The 8,292-nt window shown below is 53.2% G+C and overlaps 1 non-coding gene across 1 annotated transcript; it reads right to left on the bottom strand.

Moving 5' to 3' along the window:
- Nucleotides 1-482: 482 nt before the first annotated feature.
- LOC114237301 (small nucleolar RNA SNORD112) lies at nucleotides 483-559 on the bottom strand. Its single transcript, XR_003622993.1, has one exon. It is a non-coding gene; the product is annotated as a small nucleolar RNA SNORD112 (small nucleolar RNA).
- Between the last annotated feature and the right edge of the window lie 7,733 nt (nucleotides 560-8,292).

Raw genomic sequence — 8,292 nt, 5'->3', positions numbered from 1 at the left:
ACCATTTAATCTAGCTATCCCACCTCTAAGAAGCTGGACGAAAAGAACAGTCAGGGACGTGTTTACAGATTCAGCTACAAGAATGCTCATTGCAGGGTCGTTAGCAATAACAACAACAACAAAACTAAACCAGGACGGCTTAGATCTTTTTTAGCAGGCGTCAGTTCAGCAAAATCACATTAATTAAAACCTCGGTTCGTGACATGCTCTCCTCATTTATCTATGCCAGGACCTCTTTTATTTTATGTATCTTCCTTATTTATTTTCTTAAATAATATAACGAGCACACATGGACCCGTGACCCACCCCGATGACTAGGACTTTGACCAAAGCATCTATATGCTCACACTGGCCTACCCCAGCAGACTTCCAGCTGGGATTTTCAACAATAGAGGAAGCTCTAATCAACAATGGTGCAAACACACCCCGGAATATTAAACAGCTCTTAAAAAGAATGAAACAGCCGAGACCTATTGTCTTTTAATGGACCTCAGTATTTTGCGCAGAACTGGATTAATCATGATCCTTTGTTCACAAACACTTTCTCATCATTGGCCCAGGCATGTCCCGCTTTTATTTTGCTAATTTATGCATTCATATATTCATTTGTAATAATGTCATAAACACTTGTGAGCCCACTCCTCAAATCCAGACCTTGGCAATTACTTACACCTGCTTCCACAAGCCAGCCCCACCGGGTAAGGACCCGGAGCTTTAGTGACAGCAGCGAGGTAGTTAACTCAACTTCGGTGTGTACGGATTACAGGCTACTAAGGTGCTGTTATAAGGAATGGTGTTTATCTTTTATGATCTCCAAGCACATTCTTGAGTGAAGAAAAACAAGCTGTGCAAAAAGAAATGTACATGGTGATATAGTTTCCGTTAAAAAAAAAAAAATCATATATTGGAGAGTCTATTTAGATACATATGCAAATGCACAGGAAAAAAAAAAAAAATCTGGAACCAGACACCTGACTCTGACAACAAGAGTTAAAATGGTGGTGATTGGGGGGTGGGGGGGAACTGAGATGGAGGAAGGAGTTGACGATGACTTTAGCTTTTATCCGCAGTGTTTGATTTTCGGTAATGAGTGTATTAATTATCAATGCATTTCTTGCATAATTAAAATAAACATTTTGTGCGTGGGTTTTGTTTTGTTTTGCTGTGTTTGTGTGTGGGGTTTCTGTTAGCTTTTAGCTTTTTTTTTTTTAACAAATACAAAAGGAAGAGCATTTTGACTGCTGGATCAGGAGTGGGCATATCTCCCCCAAACAAGTTCTGTAGACACGAGGGATTTATTGTATCTCCCAGATCATTCTTTTCTGAATTTTCTATGTTCTAAAACTGGAGCCCTGGGCCTCTGAGTGGCGTGTCAGTGACATGAGGCCAGCAGGTGTGTGTCTGCTGGCTGTGACTGCACCACCCACAGGCCCCAAATCCCTCCAGAGCCACGGAACGGGTGTCTGCAAGGCACCCATCAGGGAGGACTTTCCTTTCTGGTCTTTAAGAGGCCCGAAAGCTAATGCCCTGGCCCGTGTTCTCAGGGATTAGCTAACTAGAATGAGGACTCGGGAGAATGTGACACGAGACAGTCCTGGGCGAAGGGTACACGGGAGCCTCTGGGGAGCAGCGGCCCTGTAGCCCACGTGCACCGGCAGCCTCCCAGCCGGGCGGAACCCACAGCTGTCACATTGCCCACGCCCCAGTTCTAACCAACAGGGTGTGTGGCTAACATGTCAGCTCCCTGAGAATGGGGTGCAGCCTCGCAGGCCCTTGCCTGCCCCCCCTTCACGTCCCGGGTAGCACACCGCACCCCGACTTCCCATCAGAACCCCTTCTCTCCCCCAGGCACCCCAACCCCTGCTTGCACACTAAGCTTCAGACCCAGCTCCACAGGGCCCCTCCAGCTGTCGCAGGCACGGACTAATAAGTGTGCGACTGGGAAGACCCTTTATCCGCAGATAAAGACATCAAGGCTCGGAGAGCCCAAGAGCACAAAACTAAGCCAACTTGAAACCCAAAGCAGCCTGAAATCAGGTTTTGTCCTGGCCTCCCTCTGCACAGATTAGTTAGCTGGTTAATGTCTCCCCCTCCCTAAGCTAACACAGGCAGGACCTTCTGGAGTTCTCTCCCCTCTGCCAGGCAGACACTTATTTCCAACCATGACTTTGGGCGGAAGAAATGTGAGCACAGGTTAGCCAGCCCTCTGCTGGCTCTTAATCACCTTTCCCGCACGTGAGCCTCTGCTATTTATTACATGGTGTTTTATTTTGGACAGGGTTTGGTCCTGGTGAATGTTTTGAGATGCTTGTCATAGTTTTGCAGATACAAAAGATTTTTATGATAAATAAAAATAAAATACAGTACCCAGGTTACCTGTGTCTGCCTCCGGACAGGGGTAATTCCACCTGAAGACGTTCATTCCTCAGAAAGGCTACATAAAACCCACGATGCCAATAAAGTTACAGGGTTGACTCAAGAAAAGGCCCTCTGGACCCAGCGCTGACCTGTCTAACCCTCCCTGTTCCCCTCTGGACTCTACAAAAATGAGAAGGGCTTTCAAAAGGACAGTTAGGGGACAGATCCACCTGAAATAAGAACCATTTTTGCATATGTTGAGCACCTACTATGTGCCAGGCATTTTATATTTTACTTCATTAAAAGCACCAAGGCGACACTTGAAGATGGCTGTCCCCATCCTACCAGAGCAGGCGAGGGGAGTTACAGTCCAAGGCCACCCACCTCCTCCCAGGGGAGCCCACCCTCTCTGCCCCCCCGAGCAGACCCCTTAAGCCCCCATCACAGATACCCCAGTTGTAGGCATCCCTCTGTATTACGGTGAGAGATTTTAACACCTCCCTGGGGGGATGTATAACGGACAGACAACAGTAACAGTGTCGTTCTGGATTTTTAATTATATTACTATCTTAAGGTTGTGTGACACCCCCAGTCTTTGAGGACCCTACCTCCCAAAGAGGCTGTCAGTGTGACAGAGCAGGGCATACGTACCCGGTCTGCTTCAAGGTCAGCCTAGGAGGGCCTCACTCTCCTCTGGGCAGTTGTGCCATCCTGGGGGCCAGGGCTGGGCCACACCCCGGCCTCGGGAACCCACCGACCCACTGCCCGCCGGGGGGCAGTGAGCCTCAGCTGCAGAACAAAGGGCTTGAGTTAGTTCCCTCCTGAGGACTCTACACATTTACAAATTGTTCAAATGTACAGTTCAGGGATTAAAAAAAATCATTTTTCAGACCTTTCTATTCGATCCTGGGCCAGGCATCTACTCCCTTCCTGGAGAAAGCCGTCATCTCACCTCTCCGCCACCTGGGAGGGGAGAAGAGAAAATGCCCACCAGGTCCCCTGGCAGAGGCGCAGGCCACCTCTCTGAGCCGCTGCCCCGGGCCTCACCTGCTGCCGGCAGCCCTGCTCCACTGTGTGCTAAGGGGGAGGAGTGAAGGAAGGGGTAGCCGGTGTAGACTGACATCAGGGGCAGAACAAAACACCACAGGGGTCCAGCAAGAACAGGGGGCTTGCCGAGAGCTCAGGAGTCACAGAGCAAAGGCAGGACCCAAGTGCCGCCAGCGTGGACCTTAGCGGGGTTGACACGCGGGCCCTGAGACCGACAAGATGTGCGGCCTGGGTCAGTCCCAGTTACAGAAGTGAGATCGACCCATAGGGTCTGAGGTTTGTCTCTGGGCCTCAGGCTCCTCTTCTGCGAAATGGGGATAAAAACTAACACCTTCACAGGGTATTCTGAGGACTCAAGGAATGAACACAGTGCCTGGCACATAGTAAGTACTCAAGAAGTATCACGGAGGTACCCAAACGTAGCGATGGGGGGACTGTATCACATGACGTGAAATAGTCCCATGAGAAAAGCAGGACAGAGGCTGGAGTGGACCGTGGTTGCTACCGTGGAGAGTGCATGCACCTCCCGAACCTAGGCTTTCATACTTAAAGAAACCCATTTATCCAATAACTTTCTAGAAAGAAGCGAAGTTCCAGTTGACGGGACAGGAGCAGAGCCACTGATCGCTTGCATCAAAGGTAAGACTCGGGGTGGGGATCTCATGCTGACCTCCCCCTGGGGGGCCTGGGCAATGAACGGGGCCTGGGCCAGCGCTCAGGAAGAGAGGTTAAAGGGTTTGCTTGCCTGCAAGAAAAAACCATGACATGGACGACTCAGTAGCTCTGCTCAAATACTTGAGCGGCTATAATTAGCAGGTCCTGGGCCAGCTGTCCTGTCCCTCTGCCCACAACCACATTAGCCAAAATGAGTTGGGGGTGACCGCGTGAGATTTTCGGGGAGACGGAGGGGAGACACCGAGGTCCCCATTCCTTTGGTCTGGGCTCCTGTCGGGCCATGGAATGAAAGTGGCCCCTCCAGTCCTCAGGGGCCCCAAATGGCCACTGCCCACTGCACCCACGGCATCGGCTCCTGCCCCTCTGTCCCCCAGTGGAGGGAAGAAAGCCTGAGCCTGGCTTTGAACACTGCCGCTGCCTCTTCCTTCCTGAACTGAGCTCTCTGAACCCCAGTTAAAGCTGTGAGACCAGAACACGCCTACCCCATAAGGAGCAAAGTCAGTATTAGCGGCCCCGTGCCCAGGGTCATGCCTGACACAGAGCAGACACTCGGGAAACATCCATTTTAATAAATGAGCGCTAATTACCCCCATCTGGAGGACACGTGCCTTCTGCACCCTACACCGCCCCCCCGCCCCCCATCCCTCACTAGCTCCAGTCACGGGCGGCTTATTGCTGGGGCTGTTCAATGGCCTGGATCCGAGCGCCTTCGTCACCGCTAATTACGGCTCCTGGGCAAGCCGCTTCACCCTCTGGACTCTGGTTCACTCACTTGCAAGGCAGGGCGTCATCACCTCACAGGGTTAATGGGAAAATTAAAGTTGACACCATGCGTGAAAACACTGTCTGAATCTGCCTGACCAGTACAATTATAGCGGGTGTTCTGAAAGTAATAATCATAAGAGTCCTAATGAAAATAGCAGGCCCCGACTCGCTGGTAGCATTTCACAGTTGACAAAGGGCTTGCTGTGCCCACCTCCCCTGGGAAGGCCGTGCTCCTTCCATTATGTAAATGGGGAGACTGAGGCCAGCCTCGGCCTCCCACTCCAGCCCAAGCTGCCCTGCATGTCCCCAGACTCCGTGCTCCTAGGCCTGCAGTCACAGCGCACCAGGCACAGAGGGAGCCCACCAGAGACGCGAAAAAGTCCACCGAGACCCCTCCCGGCCCCGCTGTCAAACCCGGACCAACACTAGAAAAACCACCCAGCCTGTGTTCCCAACTGTGGAACTAGTAGGAGAACGCCCAGTTTGCAAGAGTGGCTGGTGGAACTGACTTCCACCTGCTCAGCCAACCCCTCCCCTCACCCCTGTTCCCCAGGGTCTCCCCTCGAGCCCCTCTCAGGACCCCAGAACTACAGGAGCCAAGTGAGAAGACCCCAGCCCAAGCCTCCCTGCAGATGTGGGGAAACTGAGGTCCCAGGGGGAGAAGGGCATGCTGAAAGTCAGCATGGGCCCCAGGCTGGCAGCTGGTACGGGCTCCTTCCCCCGCCCACTCGCCTTGAAAGGCAAGAGCAGCCTCAGGACCAGCTGATTGGCCCGGCCGATTGGGGCAACCCAAAGAAGGAGGCCGCTCTCCCCGTGACCCTCTCCCAGCCCCGCCCACAGGTGGCACTCTCCCCCTCCCCGGGTTATTCTGGGCAGAGCGATCCAGCTGCCCCCGGAGCTGCCAGTCAAGCGGTGGCAGGACAGGCACGCGGCATTGGAGGGAACACTGCTGGGTCAGCGGCACCGCCCTCCACCGTGATGGCCTGGGGAGGCGAGGGGCTGCAGGGACCCTCCCCAGGAGACCTCCACCTAGCCCAGGATGGAGGTGGAGGTGAAGCCCAGGCGACAGCCCCAGCTCTGCCATAGCTCGCTGTCTTCCTGAGTCACAGTTTCCCCCTTCTAGACACTCAGTGTCCCCAATTATGTCTGAGGCCCGGTGGGGCCTGACCGTCAAGGACCTCTGTCCAGGCCCCAGGGGAAGAGAGGGGAGTAACAGAGACTAGCTGTTCTGGGTCAAGGTGAGAAGGGTCTCCTATCTGTAAGGCCCAAGGGGTCTTTAGCACAAGTCAGGGAGTTGAGTGCCAAGGCAGGGTCTCGGAAGGGAGGGACCTCCAACTTGAGCTCTGCCAGGCCAGCAGCCCCTGAAGGTCCCATGGTCCACTGGGACCCGGGACCCAACCCCAGATCCTCTTGGGACCCTCAGGGAGCCACCCTCAGAAGTCCCACCACCCTTCTCCTCTGCTCCCAACTAGCAAGCTGAATGCGGAGAGGGACCGTGCCACTGGTCCACACCAGGGGAATCAAGAAGGGCCCCCAGCCTCAGCCTGTCAAGGGCACAGCTTGACCTTGACGTTAGTTTAACAGAATAACTAACAACAGCCTGTGGCCCTCCCAGTGCCCCTGTGCGCCCACCCGCATCGCGATGCTCCATTCCAGCCGCGCCACCAGCAGGACTGGGGCAGTGGAGGGAGCACGTGGAAGACACGCATTTCCAGACGACTGAGCCCCCAAGACCCGGCGGTTGTGTCCCTCGAACCCAAGTGGCTCTGAGCACAGCCTTGAGGCGGCGCAAGGCAGAGAGGGGTCTTCACCTGACAACAGCCCTGGTGCCCACCTGACGGCCCCGAAAGCCAGGGGGCTCCAGGTGTGAGATCCAGCGTCTGGGAGGCCAGGAACGGGGAACACGAGAAGCCCTCCTTCCCCTTCCCCTTCCCCCCTCACCCCTCCTCTTTCTCGCTGTCCTACCTTCTCAGCAACTTGGGCCTCCGCCCCCCTCCCCTGTCCTAACCTCTCCCCTAATTCCTCCACCTCCGCCCCCCGCCCCAGGCTCAACCCTGCTCCTAAACAGCCTCTCGTCTCCTCTTCCAAGCTCTATTTTTAAAATCAGATTTCCTTTACTGTGCAAGTGAGCCGACGGGGAGAGGTATTCGCTGAGGGACTGGCCCCCCCGGCTCCCCACACCCAGCCCTTCATAGACACACGTTGACAGCCCTGACCCAATGGGCCACTTGCTCAGAGGCGAGCAAGGAGCTGACCTGACCGAGACGGCTCCAGGCACTGAAGGTGGTGAGGCTGGGCTGTCTGGGTATGAGTGTCGGGAGGGGAAGAAAGAGGGTCCAACCCAAAGACCCCCAAACCAGGTGCACTAAATCATCCTGGATTTTGGAGGGGTTTTGTTTTGTTTTTTTTTTTTTTGGTAAGGTTAAGAATTTCCAAATCAGTAGACATTTCTGAAAGAAATTTGTGGGAGGCTTGAGACTTCAACCTGTATCCAGCTGCATTCGTAGGACTGAGAACGCTACTTCCGGAGAGCCCAGACGAGAGGCAAGGGGCAGCTCCTGGGCTGCACGGGGCTGCGGTGGGTGGGCCCGTGGAGGACAGGAGCCAGAAGGAAGCCCACAGTGGTTGCCCAAAGCGGCGCGTGGGCCTCCGACGATGCCCAAAGCTCTTGCAAAGGGGCAGACAGCTGAGCCCAGCGGAGCCGCAAGGGGGCTGCTCACCAGGAGTACAGGGAGACCCCAGCCCTGCCCCTCCAAGACCCCGAGCTCACCTCCAGCACAGTACTGAACACAAGGGCGTGGTCCTCGTCTCTTTGCTGGTGATGTTCTGCAAGGTTGCCTCCATTCCTTTATCTCGGAGATCTAGCATAATGCCTGGTCCAGAAAAAAGAATCAGGACATGCTGCGTGAATTAATGAATCATAGGTAGAGAGATGAGTTTTAAAAAAATAAAAGGACCTGGAACAATGAAATCAAGATGTGTTTGGGGGGCAAGAAGTAAGAAACCCAGTCTTTGAGGACTGAAGGGTGAAAGGAATAAGAAACCAAAGCTAAGAATCATAGATGGTGCAAAATGTTGGTTTGGTGCAAATTTAGGCTTTTATACCCTGAGTACTAAAGAGCAGTGTGAGGATTTTTCAGTATAACAAACACTTGGTCCAATTTGCATTTCACGCTCAGGCAATTGGATTGTATGTTATGGACATGCATGTGGAGGGTTTTAAACTGAGGAAACCATGATTAAATTTGAGAGCCATGCTAAGTAAGACAGGGAGACATTTTGTTAGTGATGAAAATTCATTAAAAAGATTTTAAGTGGGGGGTTTCATGAATAGATTTGGGGTTTGGGGGGAAGAAATCTGGACTTTATTTTGAGAAGTGACAGGATCAAACTTTTATAATCATGCTAAGGAGTTTGGATTCTTGCCAGTGGGTTTGAAGAAATGTG

The sequence above is a fragment of the Balaenoptera acutorostrata genome, chromosome 3 (assembly GCF_949987535.1).
Source record: "Balaenoptera acutorostrata chromosome 3, mBalAcu1.1, whole genome shotgun sequence".
In the NCBI taxonomy this organism is placed as follows: Eukaryota; Metazoa; Chordata; class Mammalia; order Artiodactyla; family Balaenopteridae; genus Balaenoptera; species Balaenoptera acutorostrata.
The sequence above is the reverse complement of the archived record's forward strand: the minus strand, read 5'-3'. Positions and strand labels throughout refer to the sequence as shown.